This window comes from Silurus meridionalis, chromosome 3, assembly GCF_014805685.1.
Source record: "Silurus meridionalis isolate SWU-2019-XX chromosome 3, ASM1480568v1, whole genome shotgun sequence".
NCBI classification, from domain to species: Eukaryota; Metazoa; Chordata; class Actinopteri; order Siluriformes; family Siluridae; genus Silurus; species Silurus meridionalis.
In genome coordinates, this window is record NC_060886.1 from 17,082,542 (window position 1) to 17,098,280 (window position 15,739).

General features: G+C 38.2%; 1 long non-coding RNA gene across 1 annotated transcript; it reads right to left on the reverse strand.

Annotated features, from left to right (window-relative positions):
- Window positions 1–1,467: 1,467 nt before the first annotated feature.
- On the reverse strand, window positions 1,468–2,613 carry LOC124382018. Its single transcript, XR_006924965.1, has 3 exons — window positions 2,292–2,613; window positions 1,980–2,030; window positions 1,468–1,769 (listed from the first exon to the last, which is right to left on the reverse strand). It is a non-coding gene; the product is annotated as an uncharacterized LOC124382018 (long non-coding RNA).
- Between the last annotated feature and the right edge of the window lie 13,126 nt (window positions 2,614–15,739).

The window sequence follows — 15,739 nt, forward strand, 5'->3', positions numbered from 1 at the left end:
ATTATTACGCAGTCTGATTACGCATCTGACAGAACAAACGGTGCGTGTAGGTTCTGCACTTGCTTGAGAGAAAATACCCCTCTCATACAAGCTGGTGGCAGTAGTCTGTAATCGGCATCCAAACATTTCCAATCATGCCTACTAAGACAAGAGCAAGAATGACCACAAGCGTGTCCGTTTATTTTTTTTTTTTACCTGTGCTCATTTGCCAAGCTAATTAGCCAATCGGATTCTCTTTCTCTCCAACAAGCTCCGCTGCTGATTCGACATTGAGAATCTTGCTCCATTTCCTCATGCAGAACATTCTATATCCTTGATATTAGCTTTGTGAATGTAGACGTCAAAGTTATGTACTGTAGCACTTGGCACAAAGGTACTTTTTTAACCAGTTCTGTTGATTGGGAATGTGATTAATTTCCTTGATGAATGGCCGGATCTAAACCTCCTCATAGAGACAAGGATTTGGGCTTCATTTTGTGTAGTCAGTCATTTTTGGAATTGACCCTGAAGTATCAGTGATTTGCTTCCATCTCTCATAATAGCTATGTTCTTTTTATGCAGTTCTTTGCTGATTGTGTACATTACAAAAAATCCCCCAATTTTGCTTTTTTGCTACAAAATGGCGCAAATGTATTTCCAATTATGCTTGAGTATCAGATGCTGCATTTTGAGATGCTGTAGAAACGGGCCTTTTTTTTTTTTTCTTTTTTTTTTTTATAGAATTTAATGGAAAAAAAAAAACCTTTTTTTGCCCCCTCCCACTGTTTGTCTTAACAGTGATCTTTAGATGCTGTTTCCCTCCTTCACCATCCTCCTCACTGTGTGGGTGGTCAGTGTGGTCAAGGGTCCAATTTCTGGCAAGTTTTCAACAGCTTCAGACATTTTAAATTCATTGTTAAGTCCCTTTTGTTTAAATGTATGAGTGATGATATTTATACTCCGGGGATGCAGGACATGGATAAATGCAGCAGCTAAAGAACAAGTGAAGTCTCCATCCCCCACAAGTGCAATTTGTTTTGCATTCCTTAAGGGCTTGGAATTAAGGTACACAATCTCGTAAAATAGTGCCATATAAAAAGGTTGGTTAATAGTTTATTGAACAAAAATTAATATTGAGTACAAATTGAGAGATAACATACAAAGAAAAATGTGTGTATTTGTATACTATTTAAAATAATTTAAAAAAAATCCAAAGACAAGATCTTGTAGTTAAATTTATTAACACTTGGACTATAAATGAACAATTCATTTACTCCCAATAAAAGTAAAATTGCATGGCACAGCTTTAATTTACAGTGCTAAGTGTTGTTATCATATAACACTTAGCACTGTAAATTAAATCTGTGCCAAGCAATTTTTATTTTTGTATGTGTGCAATAAGATTTTTATAAACTTTATATATATATATATATATATATATATATATATATATATATATATATATATATATATATATATAGAGCACACATACAAGCAAAATATCACAAAGTTTGCATTAGTAAAACTGGTTTGCATTAAGGTCATTTATCTGCATTTACCTTTTACGATATGACATTTACGATTTCAAAAAAAGCTCCAGGATTGAATCAATCCCATGCTTTACCTGCAAAATACATTTTTAGCCATAATTCTTATTCCTGGTAGCACAATATGCGATAGATAAGAGGTATGAAAATCAGACATCTGTTAAATACCTACTGTTTCAAACTCCACGTGACAAAACTGTCCTGATCGAGATCTTCACTGTATTCGAAGAAATCCACAAAACCCTAGAAAACAGAAAATCCAAACCCATTAAAAGTGAGGTTAGCACAAACAAAAGTAGTATTTATCAAACATTGTGCTCAGGTAATACATGCAATTATAAGTTTCATTGGTTATAACCTCATCAAGTTAAGGGTCATCTTTGCACACATGTTCTACTCAGCATCACGCTGATTAGTCTCATGAACATGGCCCTGATATTGATAATTATTTACCTTAGAAAGGACTAGGTAGTGCTCCCTTCAGCCATCTGAGCATCCATTTACCTGTGGGGGGAGAGGGGGAGGAGCTAAAAGTAACCAAAAACCTTCATCTGTCTAAGAAGTGTAATCAGGTAATACATGCTATTAGGGTCACTGGTTTTAACCTCAGAAGAAAATAATCATCATAGCACACATACTCAAATGTAATTATACATTTTACTCCTCATTGCAATTCTTTATAAACGATCATTTTCTTTTCTGGCCTCAGATATTGTTACTATTTATTTAAAAATGTGCTTTTCAATGTGTCCGTCATTTACATACCTATAAATCTCCCGCTGTCCACCCTTTTCTGGACAATGATCAATGGCTGAGCAGAAATATGAAATCATTGTGGTTCTGTGGTAAAAAACAGTAACAAAAAGAAAATTCACCAGGAGCCATGTGATTTCTGGGAGAGTACAGCGTGACCTCACTGGACACGTGATCAGCTAATACATGCTTTACCATTTCACCGGTTATAACCTCAGTAAAGGGGAGTCATCATATACCATTATATTTAGCTTGGTAATAATCATAACCCTCGCACGTTCCACACACCGAGAACGAAAAGTTTATAGGAAAGCGTGCGACACACTGATTAAAAAAAGCGCACGATGTTGACGTAGCAGTCATGGTTGCCAGGTCCTCCAACTTTCTCCCAAAGAGCATTTATATAATTTTTGTTCCATGGTGTTAAAAAAGCATAATAGTATATACGGCATGATAGCGACTTCGTCACGCCATACCACACATTTTAAGTACAAACTCTGAAATGACGCATGCAGCAGGGAACTATGCAAAGGAATATTCCAGAATACTGTATACCTTTTGTTTGTTTTATACCAGACTGGCAACGCGTCTAACAGTCATTTCTTGAAAAAGAGCGCCCACGTGTGGGAAAAAATACCAATGTTTACAAATGCACTTTTTGTTAGTTCGGAGGCCAGTAGAGGATATTCAGGCTGAAACTAAAAGATTCAGTGCAAACATGATCAAAAAGCTGCATCCTATACGATGTCCTCCTTTTATTACAACAGCAATGTGGTTTATAAAATATCTTAATCCAGTTAGAAACAGAACCCTCCTGGGGAACCCCATGTTAGACCAGACTGGCTCTTGAACATATTAACCTGGTTTGGCATGTTAGCTAATAGTTAAAAAGGGATATGAAAATGTCAGGCATATGTTAAACACTTTCTTTTTCAACCATTTACACCTACAAGACTGTATTGATACAGATATTTTCATTGTGAATGAACAAAACCACCAAAATAAAGACTTAACAAAACAGACAAAAAACCCACAAAAAAACTATTTATATAAAGTGCTAAAATAATACATGCAATGTTCCATTGGTTATAACCTCAGCAGGTTGTGGACCATTCTTGCACATCTTTTATTCTGCTTTCATTATTCTCTTAGCTGATTAGTTTCTTGCATAACTGCATGGTCATGACCTAATTTCCATTACTTTCAGAAAAGCTCTGACTATTTATGAATGTGGTCCTGATATTGTGAATTATATACCTTAGAAGGGCCTTGATGCCTCTTCCTTCAGTCATCTGAGCATCCATTCATCTGCATCTAGTTAAAATGTGGTTTTTACAAGTTCTTTATCCAGAATGATCTGCTACTCCCTACAATGGATCTTGGACCACAATGGATCATAAACCTGTTAACCTGATTAAACTGGCTTTAACTTGTTGAAAGTTAACTGTCATATGTCATTACAATTCTTTTTTAAATTTCCATTGTATTTTAGTCTTTTTTATTGGACTCTTGAATTACTACTATAAACTCACCGGGCACTTTATTAGGTACACCTTACTAGTACCCGGTTGGACCCCCTTTTGCCTTCAGAACTGCCTTAATCCTTTGTGGCATAGATTTAACAAGGTACTGTAAACATTCCTCAGAGATTTTTTCCATATTGACATGATAGCATCACGCAGTTGCTGCAGATTTGTTGGCTGCACATCCATGATGAGAATCTGCCGTTCCACCACATCCAAAGGTGCTCTATTGGATTGAGATCTGGTGACTGTGGAGGCCATTGGAGTACAGTGAACTCATTGTCATGTTCAAGAAACCAGTCTGAGATGATTCACGCTTTATGACATGGCGCGCTATCCTGCTTGAAGTAGCCATAAGAAGATGGGCACACTGTGGTCGTAAAGGGATGGACATGGTCAGCAACAATACTCAGGTAGGCTGTGGTGTTGACACGATGCTCAATTGGTACTAATGGGCTCAAAGTGTGCCAAGAAAATATCCCCCACACCATTACACCACCACCACCACCACCACCAGCCTGAACTGTTGATACAAGGCAGGATGGATCCATGCTTTTATGTTGTTGAAGCCAAATTCTGACCCTACCATCCAAAATGTTGCAGCAAAAATCGAGACTTATCAGACCAGGCAACGTTTTTCCAATCTTCTATTATCCAATTTTGTTGAGCCTGTGCGAATTGTAGCCTCAGTTTCCTGTTCTTAGCTGTCAGGAGTGGCACCCGGTGTGGTCTTCTGCTGCTGTAGCCCATCCGCCTCGAGGTTCAACGTGTTGTGTGTTCAGAGATGCTCTTTTGCATACCTCGGTTGTAACGAGTGGTTATTTGAGTTACTGTTGCCTTTCTATCAGCTTAAACCAGTCTGGCCATTCTCCTCTGACCTCTGGCATTAGCAAGGAATTTGCGCCCACAGAACTGCCGCTCACTGGATATTTTCTCTTTTTCAGACCATTCTCTGTAAACCCTAGAGATGGTTGTGCGTGAAAATCCCAGTAGATCAGCAGTTTCTGAAATATTTAGACCAGCAGTCTGGCACCAACAACCATGCCACGTTCAAAGTCATTTAAATCACCTTTCTTCCCCATTCTGACGCTCTGTTTGAACTGCAGCAGATCGTCTTGACCATGTCTACATGCCTAAGTGCATTGAGTTGCTGCCATGTGATTGGCTGATTAGAAATTTGCGTTAACGTGCAGTTGGACAGGTGTACCTAATAAAGTGGCCGGTGAGTGTATATCTATTTTTATTCCATGGTTGTGTCTGTGTCAAATAAGACATTATTTAAAATTTTAATCAGAATTCAGGCATTATTCTGCATTCCATTTAGACGTCTATTATCAAGTCAAGTCAAGAAGCTTTTATTGTCATTTCAACCATATATAGTTGACGCATTACACAGTAAAATGAAACAACGTTCCTCCTGAACCCTGGTGCTACATACAACAACAATCACAGAAAACAGAAAACACAGGGCTAAGGATTAGTAAGTGTCCTTGCCACATAAAGTGCATCGTGTGCAACCTAGTGCAAACAGTGCTAAGACAACACAAGCCAGTGCAAGACAACACAAACCAGTGCAAGACAACACAAGCCAGTGCAAGATAACACAGAAAGTGTAAGACAAATGTCTTGTGTTGCCCACACTTTTACCTGTATTCATTACTTTAGTTGATTTTATTAGCCTTCAGTCTACATTAGGCATAGAATGCATTTTTTTTTACATATAAACAAATACAACTTTAACAACAGTGAGTAAAAAATTGTTACGCCAGTTTCCAGTAGGTTGTGCTGCAGCATCATCGATGTCCTATTTGGGCAACAGTTTCCGTGCAACAGAAAATATAATCCAGTTTAATGTAGGAAATTATGCTTTGGGCTTTCTAAACTAAGACAAATGATGAATGTTGTCAGTTTTGTCTAATTAGTAGGTAGTCTGCATTAAGCCATTCACAGCCAATTTCATTCTGCCCCAGGATATAAGAATTTTAAATAGGCCCTGTGGTTTTAGAGAAAGTAATCTATAGGAATTTAACTTTTCTTATTAGATGGCATCGCTCCTGAGAACTTATTAATGAATTCATGTTATTCAAAATTTTGTGTTTAAGAATTTGTGTTTTTACTTTGATCAATGCATAATGATTGAAAGGCAGGTATTCAAATTAGATTGATTTATATTAATTTCTCCTGAAACTATATCATGTACTCAGATGCACAGTTAATTTTTTAAAACCAATTAAAATATCTAAGAGCCAATTACATATGTCTAATAAAGATGCTTCAGCATGCATCATTATACATTTCATTACATATGCTAGATACTAAAACTGCTATATTTGGTCAGGCATCAGTATGTAGTTGATATTGCAGTAGTTTGTGTAGTTTAATTGAATTCAGTCGAAATTGATTCTGCTCTGTGAGGCAGTAGCATCATGTTTGCTGAATTATGTCTCATTTGTTTCGCTGCTCCTCACAGCACACCCGTATATAGCCTAAGGATGTAACAATAAAAACAATCAAATCTTGAATTACAAACATCTTAACATGTTAAGACTGCTGGTCCAATTATCTGCTGCCTTGTGATTCAGCACTGTATTGGCAGGACCAGGCAGTGGTTCAATTAAAAAGAAGATGCTTAAAATGCTTTGATTCTCTGCATATGATTGGGATCTCAATTGGCTTTCATTTGCATCTCTCTGGAGATGCGTTTTGTATGCTAATTAGAAACTTAAAGAGGCATGATGGGTCATATGAGCTCAGGGCAATTAAACAATTCAAACAGGAAATATGGCGTACTGTTTCAGTGTTGTGTCTGCACACTGAATCTGCATTTGCAGTTCATATCTATAGTTAGAGACAGACTGTCAATGCATTAACCTTACAACTAACTAATGTATTAACATTACTAAAAAAAAAACAAGATTTTGACTATTTGTGTAGTCACATGTTTGTACAAATACTGAACAGCTAATATTGGTTAAGTGCTTCCAGTACCCCCAACACACACACACACACACATCCTCTCTCTCTCTCTCTCTCTCTCTCTCTCTCTCTCTCTCTCTCTCTCTATCTATCTCCCACTCTTCTGAAATATTAAAGACATTTTTCTGTGCAGATAGACCATTTTATAATAATGTCTGGTGATATTTATGACATTCATTTTCATTTTACAGTGTTTAATTGGAGCATGAATATTTTAATGCATTACCTCTACACATAGGGCTCCAGTGACGTTTAGAAAATGTAATTTTAATCTCAAAGGTAGCCTTTTGGTCAAAATCCTTTGCATTTTAAAACAATTTTGATTTATTTTACCCACTGTTTTAATTAAACAGTATTTCACTCTAGACTATTACAGTGATTAACAAGATTAGTCATATATGTGTTATTTCTTTTTGTCACAAAGTTGCTCTTATAGAAAATAGCCGAAAATCAGGTGTTTGTCGTCTGGTGAAAATGGTCAAGTGGTTATATATCCAGTATGATATATTTCGTGTGTTTTTTTACTTGGAGACTTGGGATTTTATTAATCAAGACAATAGCTTTAAGGTTGGTGGTACGTTTTGTATGTCTTTGGTTTTAGGACAGCTGATGAATGTATGGTTGAATTTCATTGTTTTCCCAATGGTGTCTGTGGAAATGAAGCAGGAATGATTTGTTTTATTGAAGCAAGACAAGTTGTAAGAATGTTTAACTTGTTCAAATTGTGCTTGGAGTATCTTTTTCCAGGTTATGCTGGGTTATTGTTGTTTTCAATACTGAAAAAGACACTATGCATTCAAATATTCTGAAGTAATTATGGCACATAGCTAGTGTGTGGTTCCAGTGTTTTGACACTGTTTAGCCAAATGCTATGTTTCATTCAGCTGCTGTGCATAATTCTCAGTGTTGTTGAATCTTGATGCATTTCTGTTGTCCTCATCCACTTTACAGATCTTCTTTTCTGCAGACTTGGATCACATTCCACCACTGGGTTTGCTATACCTCATATTGTTTTAATTCCTCAATAGTTGAGTCATATAGACCAATCAGGGTAGACTAAGGCCACAGTGCCTTTTTTGGGAATGTCATGTGAGAAAGCCGGTGCCGTTTTTGCCTCAAAATAAAGTCAGAGCTGTCTGGAAGTTGTGGAATGTGGAGCAGGCTCAGGGCCAGAGCTGTGTTTGGAGAGAACTGGGTCGATTAGCAAAGTTCCCAGGGCCACACTAGCAGACAGGAGGGCAGGTACTGCCGAGTTCTTTCTGTCTCTCCTCCCAGAAGCTCTCTTCACTCCTGCACATCTGCTTCCTTCTTCATCACACTCCTACCAGTCTCTACCCCTACATAAAAACAAGTAATTTCTGATACGCAATAAAAACAGTGCAGTTTATGTGCTAGAATGTCTGTGTAGGAGTAACATCTTATGGTTTATCTAAATAGAGTTTGCGGATGTGTCACAGATGGGCGTTGCGCTTTATTGAGCAGTTTTATATTAATAATAGGGAGTATTCTGTTGTAGGGCTGCACTTTCCTATCCTTTGGCAAAAAGTCTCAATTGATATCTTAGTAGAAACAACAAGAATAGACTTTTGTTTTGCATCCCCCACAGTGATGTTTATTATTGGGCAGTAAAGCTACTCCCCTTGCCTCTAGATCTTGCTAGTTCATAACTTTATAACTGCTAAGAGTGCTCCATTTATTGCCTTACTGCAAATAAAGTCACCCATGCAGAACCAGACACACTTTCATATAAGCCAGTGCCCATATGGGCTACAATGCTTAAGTCTGTTTAAGGTTGTTCCCAGCGCTGCTGGTGATGAATTTGAAGAAGTGGCCTTAAATGTGTTCCAAAACCTCCTAAAGATAGCCTAAGGCTTAACAGAGCTTAAAGTGAAGAACTGCAGAATGGGAGACAGAAACTTTTGTTTAAGAAAAGTATTGTAGGTAAGTGCTATTAAGATCAGTAAACAGTAATTTATGTGCATGCCTAGCATTCTTTATACAACTTTCAACTGCTTGATTCACCTGTTGATCTTTTAAAACATATATAATTTCCTGTTGATCTTTTGTGATTTTAAAGACTTGGGTCAGAATACAAAACACTGTGTGATCAAGTTAATGTGTTCAAATGCAGCATTGCTTGGATAGTAGTTTAGCTCAGGTTTGCACCGAACTACACTGAGAAACTTTCAAATAGTGAAAGCTGCCTATTTCTGGTTATTTGACATGTAGCAGGAGCAGGATTCTGGCACAAAGTAAGAATTAGATTGTGTAGTTCCTTTGATGTAATTCTTTGTCCCATCAATTCCCCATATGTGAATGCGTGTGAGGAAGGCATAAACAAAGTAAATATGTTCAGATTTCATGTTACAGCTGCACAAACTAAAAGATCAAACATTGGACTTAATAGCAAGCTGGCATTAGGATGGTAGTGCAACAGCTGGGGGTGTATGTTTGCCAGACTGGAAGGGTGTGTGTGAACATAGAATTGTGCATTTTATATTGCATTCACTTATTTAACTACACTGGTGTTTTTGCTTTCAAGTAGACTATAAAGGTAAAAATAAAGTTTAAGGGCTAATATTGCTTAACAATGTAATGAGCTTTTGAGAATATATTTTTGTTGCTAGAGTATGTGTATATAAGCCAGTCAGAAAGAACAAGACAGAAATTGAAGTAAAGAGAGACAGAGAGAAAGTACACATGTGGGTACCATATATGAGCACTGGCCTGGCCCACATTGGGCTATATTACAGCATGGCTGTTGCGTGACAAAGGGAGGGGCCCTAGAGTATGGCAAGGAATGATGTTTTCTCTTAATAAAATCCCTTGTTTTCATTGAATAGTGAAAGGACAGGAAGCCGGCTCAATTCCAGCCTCATTACCCTGACCTCTTGGATAGGGCTCAGCATGTCATAATGATGGCTCTGTTGGCTGAAGCTCACTGCATATGGCACCTAGTTTCCCCCTATTCCTTTCAAGAATCTCTACAGCAATTTTATTATCATCAAATTCATCACCATCAAAATCTAAAAGCCTATAGGACACTGACTGTGATGTAACTATATTATATTCTGTACTTACTCCAGGCTACCTAAAGTGAAATTAATACTTATTGAAAGGTAGCTGCTTGCCCAGGATTTTCTTGTCAGTTATGGGTGTTATTTATGTGTTACAGTTATCCACATTATCCACTATTTGTTATTAACTTATTACAACAATATTGTCTGCTTTATGTAATATTTATTTGTCATACAATGGCAAACCTGTTTAGAATAAGTTAAGATTACACATGCTCTCTTCACAAGTTTGATGCGACATACACTATATGGCCAAAAGATGTGAACACCTAACCATCATACCATATGTTCTTGTTGAAGTCAACACTGCTATTAAAGTAAAGACAGCTTTTCACTGGATTTCAGAGCATGGCTGGGAGACTTTACCCATTTAATCACTAGAGTATTAGTGATGTTCTGAGGTTGAGTGAGGAGGTTTGGGGTGCTGTCTGTAGTCAAGTTTATCCCAAAGGTGTTAAGTGGGGATGAAGTCAGGGCTCTGTCATGGACACCTAAATTCTTCCACGCCAGCAAACCATGACTTTACAGACCTCACTTTGTGCTCAGGACCATTGTCATGGTGGATAAGGTTTTGGCACAATGGTTGCTTGTTTACAAATATTTGGCTATAATAGTCGCTTTCTGGAACCAGGTACTAACCAGGTATCAGTACTAGTACTCTCTGAGCATCTAAGAAGGACCACCAGAAATTCAACTGTTCCCTGTATATTAAGTCATTAGGCTGTTAAGTTGTTAGGCATGATGTTCATTATGATGGCATAATTCATTGTATGGGGTGTGGGTAGGGGTTTATTATGTTTTATTATATATGGTATGAGCAATGTGCAGGTATTCAGTTACTGACCATAGCTCATTTGTTGCTCATCAGCACATTTGCCCTGTTTATATGGAGGTTGTTACCACTCCCTTCAGGGTATAAACAGTGCATATAAAGGGTGATCAGTCAGAATAACTTTATACTGATTTCAGTGATTCTTCCCTCTAAATGACCAAGTGGAAACAAACCATGACAGCAAAATAAAAAATAAAACCACTTTTTTTTCACTTGCACTCTGAATTCTGAATGTTTTTACTGGATATAAATTACACTGTAAGTTGACCAATTAATAGTGTTTTCTGTACTTTAGTGTTAAGGAAAATAATAAAAATATATAGAATAGCTAAGCTAACTTTTTTTGTGTTCCTTTTGTGCACAGTAATAACTGAAAGACATGAGATGGAAACTCAATTAGTGTATCTCCTTTGTCAGGGCATGAGGGCTCTTCTTCAAATAAAAGATGTTCTCAGACACTGTAAAAGCAAAATGAGAACAAGTATGTTCCTCTACCTGCTGAGGGCTATGCTTTGTATTGTACTTTTGGAAGAGTCTGCTCCACTTCTGTTTATTACTCATCTATTTTCTCCTGTCCACCATCTGAGGATCACAAAAAAACACATAAAAAGAATAATGAATCAGAAGCTCAGTTAAAAAAAAAAGCACTTATTGCAGGAAGGTTTCCTGCAAAATAGTATTTGTGGGTCTTCAATATTTTAATATTGATAATTTGGACTGCTTAGATAATTGTTGTTAGATTTTTTATAATAGGTGGAATAGATGAACAGTTAAACAGTAACAAAAAAGTCTTTATATGATCGTTCTAAGTATTTGCAAGATATTTGAATGCAAGAGTCCTCAGTAGTTGCTGGTATTTAAATGAAACCTTCTGCTTGGGTCCTTTGGCCTTAGCAGTAGCTGTTACCACAATGTGCAGCCTCACAAAAAGAAGTACGAGACAGAAAGAAGAAGGAATTTTTGATAAGCCTAGAACACAGAGGAAGGCACGAGGCAGAATGCCAGCTATGTAGAGCATTCACAACAATGTGTAGTGTCACTGGCAGGCCTGCACAAAAGCACTGTTCTCTCAGCTGTCAAAGCCGCCATTGTGGCATCAGGCGAACAGAACCAACCCGCCACAGTCCATTATCACTCGTACATTCCACTCATGCTGCTCCCTGACGCAAAAGGCAGCACGCTTCCCTCCATTCAAACTCCAGTTCTCTTCCACTCCTCTCTTTTTGCTGCCTGCTCGGTGCTCCTACCCCCAGCTGGTGCAGAGAAGCAAGGCAGAAGATGCCAGAAAGAGGCTGGTATGTCACATGCAGTGATTGGCCCTTAGCACCTGACGAGGACACTGAGCTCTTACAGTGACGCGACACTTGATGTGTCCTGAAGGAATGACACCTCCCGGGGCTCGGTGTCAGTCAAGCATGGGAAGCACCAGTCGACATGAGAACACCACCCAAAAAGCTGCACCACAGCAAAGATTGTAATCTCTTTGAGGGAAAAGTGGGATAACAAGGGCTTTATCTCACTTATCCTGCTTCTGCCACAAAGTAGCACTGTGTAGCCCCAGCTGAGAGCAGCTCCTTAACAGGATAAGATGGCTCTGGGACCTGAGGGGAAGTGATACAAATTGCCAGCTAATTCCTTTGTTCTTCAACTGCCTGACCATTGTCTTGCCATCCATTTATAGTCTTCGACAGCAGCAGGCTTGTTCTATCTGAGGCTCAGCATGCTTGCTTGTTTAGGAGCTGGCCTGCCTGCGGATAGACTCACATGGGCTGGCCTGGACCTGCTGAGCTTGGGCTGGGGCTAGATCAGCTCTCCCACCAGGCATGGCTGAGGATGAGCGAAAGAAGCCTTGGCTCTGCTCTTTTACACACTCACTTCACCTACCCAACTTCCTCCTGACTGATTGACAGGTGTTTCAGAGAGCTGCCATCAGAGAGACATTTTGCATATGTGAAGTGCCTCCCCTTGTCATGTCTTCCCTCCTCTGCTAATCAGTGTGATGCAATGGTGCATGTAGCAAACACTATGCCAGTCGGTAATGTTAAATGATGCTACACAGAAAATTCTAAGCAAAGAAATGTACCTAATAGAGTACAAATGCTTTGTTGCTACAGCTGTAGGCAGCCCAGGATTGTGTAACAGTAGCAGTCCAGACTTGCCTAATGCCTAGCTCAGTCTGGATGCTCATGAGTCAGTACACCAGGCATGGCTTTGCATATCTTGTCCAGTGGGGGCATTTGCAGCAGGTAGGGGTTAAATCTCTAGCAATTATTTGGAATGTGAAGCAGGTGGCAGCAGCCCATTCCAAAATGTATTACTGTTACCAAAAGTACTATTATTGGTATGCAGATCTTTATTTATTATGTACTCACCTGGTGGAAGAGGTTTGGTTTATCCTGAGGATTTAAACCAAAATGAATACATTTACTGGATAAGTTCAATATATTCTACAAGTCTAATTGATTAGTCACATAACTGTGTCTGACTTTGCATTTTGGGTGTGTGAAGTAAGACTATTCTAAATGTAAATATGGAAAGGAAAAGCACTGAATTGTTTAGAATAGGTCTTAGTGATTAGTATAATTGGGAACGTGACACGATTTTGACGGATCACTTCCTGCATGAAGACTTGGGTCTGTTCTAACTTAATTAGCTGACAATGGCCATGTTTGAAGGGAGATAACTTTCAGTAGTGCTATTGTGTGACACCCTTTGCTGTTTGTATGTTTAGGCTGATTCACCACAACAGGGGTCTGTCAGAAAACAGCCGGTCACTGGCAAAGAGGAAAACAGGCCTAAGAGAATTCACCTACTAGAGACATTCATAGTCTGATGCACAGGCACACACAGGACTCCCATACGTGTTTTTATAACTTTTTAATTTTCTTGTCAATACAGGCCCTAGAGTGTTCTCTTTGAAAGAGTAGACCTAAACTAATATACAATGCACGAATAATGCACCTACAGAACAACTCAGTATTTTTCCACCTGGACTGAGCTAAAGCTTCATTATTTTACTTTATTGCTAACATGTTGATTTATGAGGAGTGATCGCTCTCATTGCTGCAGTGAGAGTGCAGCCCAACAACAGGTGCAGTAACTTTAAGGATAAAGCATTTAATAGATGTCTGAGAGAGATTATAAATCTCATTAGGGACAGTTATCTTACAGAATTTGCCTTAAGGCTGTTATAATCCTGCAAGGCCTTTAACCTAGCTAGCATTAATTTGCTTATTTATGCCTTATTGTTCACAGGGGGAATTCAGAGCAGTAATGAATGATCCATGTGCCTGCTTTGGCAGAGCCATGCTTTGTTTGGAGTGTATTCAGTTTGGCTGTGCTGAAGAGGTGTGAAGCTTAGGCATAGAAGCTAAATCAGGTGTGCAACATTCCTCTGGCTGTGGATCTACCTTTCTAGCATTAACAGCTTTCAAGGTTACACTGTCAATTAGCACTCTATATTCCAACAGGATTTAAAATGTGTTACTGCAAAATATTGACTTGGATAAAATATGTCAGTGGGCGATTTAGAGTAGAAATAACATTTAATTCCTACAAGGCAAACCCTGTAGCCCATGAAAAGCAAAAGGGCAGTGTCAATTTTTCTTCCTTCTTGCCCACTGGACTAATTGGCGGTTTAAGGTGGACTTCAAATACAGCTACAGCTGTTGACTTTGCTGTGGTGAAAAACAAACGACCATGTAGTTGAGGGCCTAGCTCACGCAGAGCACACTAATTTCATTGTGAGCTCAGGAAGCCTGTGGCAGAGCTGGGATTGAAAAGCGCAACATGCCAAACAGATGTACGGTCTCGCACCGAGGCCCACACGGATCGTTGCCAAGCTCCTGAGCCAAAGAAACAGGTGGAGGGTGCTCACTAATCTCTTATTAAAATGGAGAAGTATTCTAGCTATGCCTACACTGGGTTGTGTTGTTCTAGCCTTTGGCTTAGCACTGTCTCTCATTACCTTCTACTCATGCAACAGTCAATCTATTAATCGCTTTAATTTTGGGGGTAAAAGACCAAAGCAATGTCAAATTAGAGCCTCATTCATGATGAACTGACACGTTAAACTAACAGTGCATTTGTTTTCTAATCACAACTGCACAGACAAAAATATTTTGTAGTGAGGACTAATAGACTTTTTGTAAGGTAGTCAATAATGCAGGTAAAAATTATGCTCATAAATTTTGCTCTACATTGCACAATACATAATAAGTCTATGGAAGAAGCAAATTGACACAGGACATATTGTAGATTAAGAGCATGGTCTAGTCAGTGCTACTGGTCTGTGTGAGAGAAATGCATGCTTGTTCCCACCTGCTCCTGCTGTAGTCCATCTATTAACAGGCCAGACTTTGTTTAGACATGACTAGTGGAAGTTGAAGTGGCAGCCTTCTAATGAATCTCTTCCTCTCATCAGATGACCACAGGGCCCAGCGATTAGCACCACTAATGAAAATATTTGGCATGTTCAGACTATATCCAGATCACTCTCCTACACTCAGACATGTAACTCAGAATCTAAAGACATTACTAGAGTTTTCTTTTTTTTTTTTTTTTTTCTTAATGAGGATTTTAGGAAAACCTCAGGATATTTGTTAAACTTACAGATTTAACTAAATTATTATAGAATTTTTATATGTCATAAAATGTAATGTTTAATTAATACATTTTCAAAATGTTTTAAGACAGAACTGTTTTTTTTTTTTTTTGCACTTTCTTTTAAATTGAAGTATGAGATACACAATAAGGTGCATCATATGTATGTGGAAAAAACATAAATATGATAATAGAAATATATAAAACTATAAATATTTCATTCAAACTGGTATATTTGCTAATTTAAATAATAATGGAAAATGTATAAACAGTGCAATATTTGAAAGGACCATGCCACATGCTCACAGATTGTATAGAATTTTTTTAACAATTGTTTTATTATCGTATGTTATTAAATTTTTAGTTTATTTGTAGATCCTGACTGCACTAGGCTATCCTCTATCCTGCAATAATAAATAGTTGGTAATATCATTAGGCTTTTATTGCTTA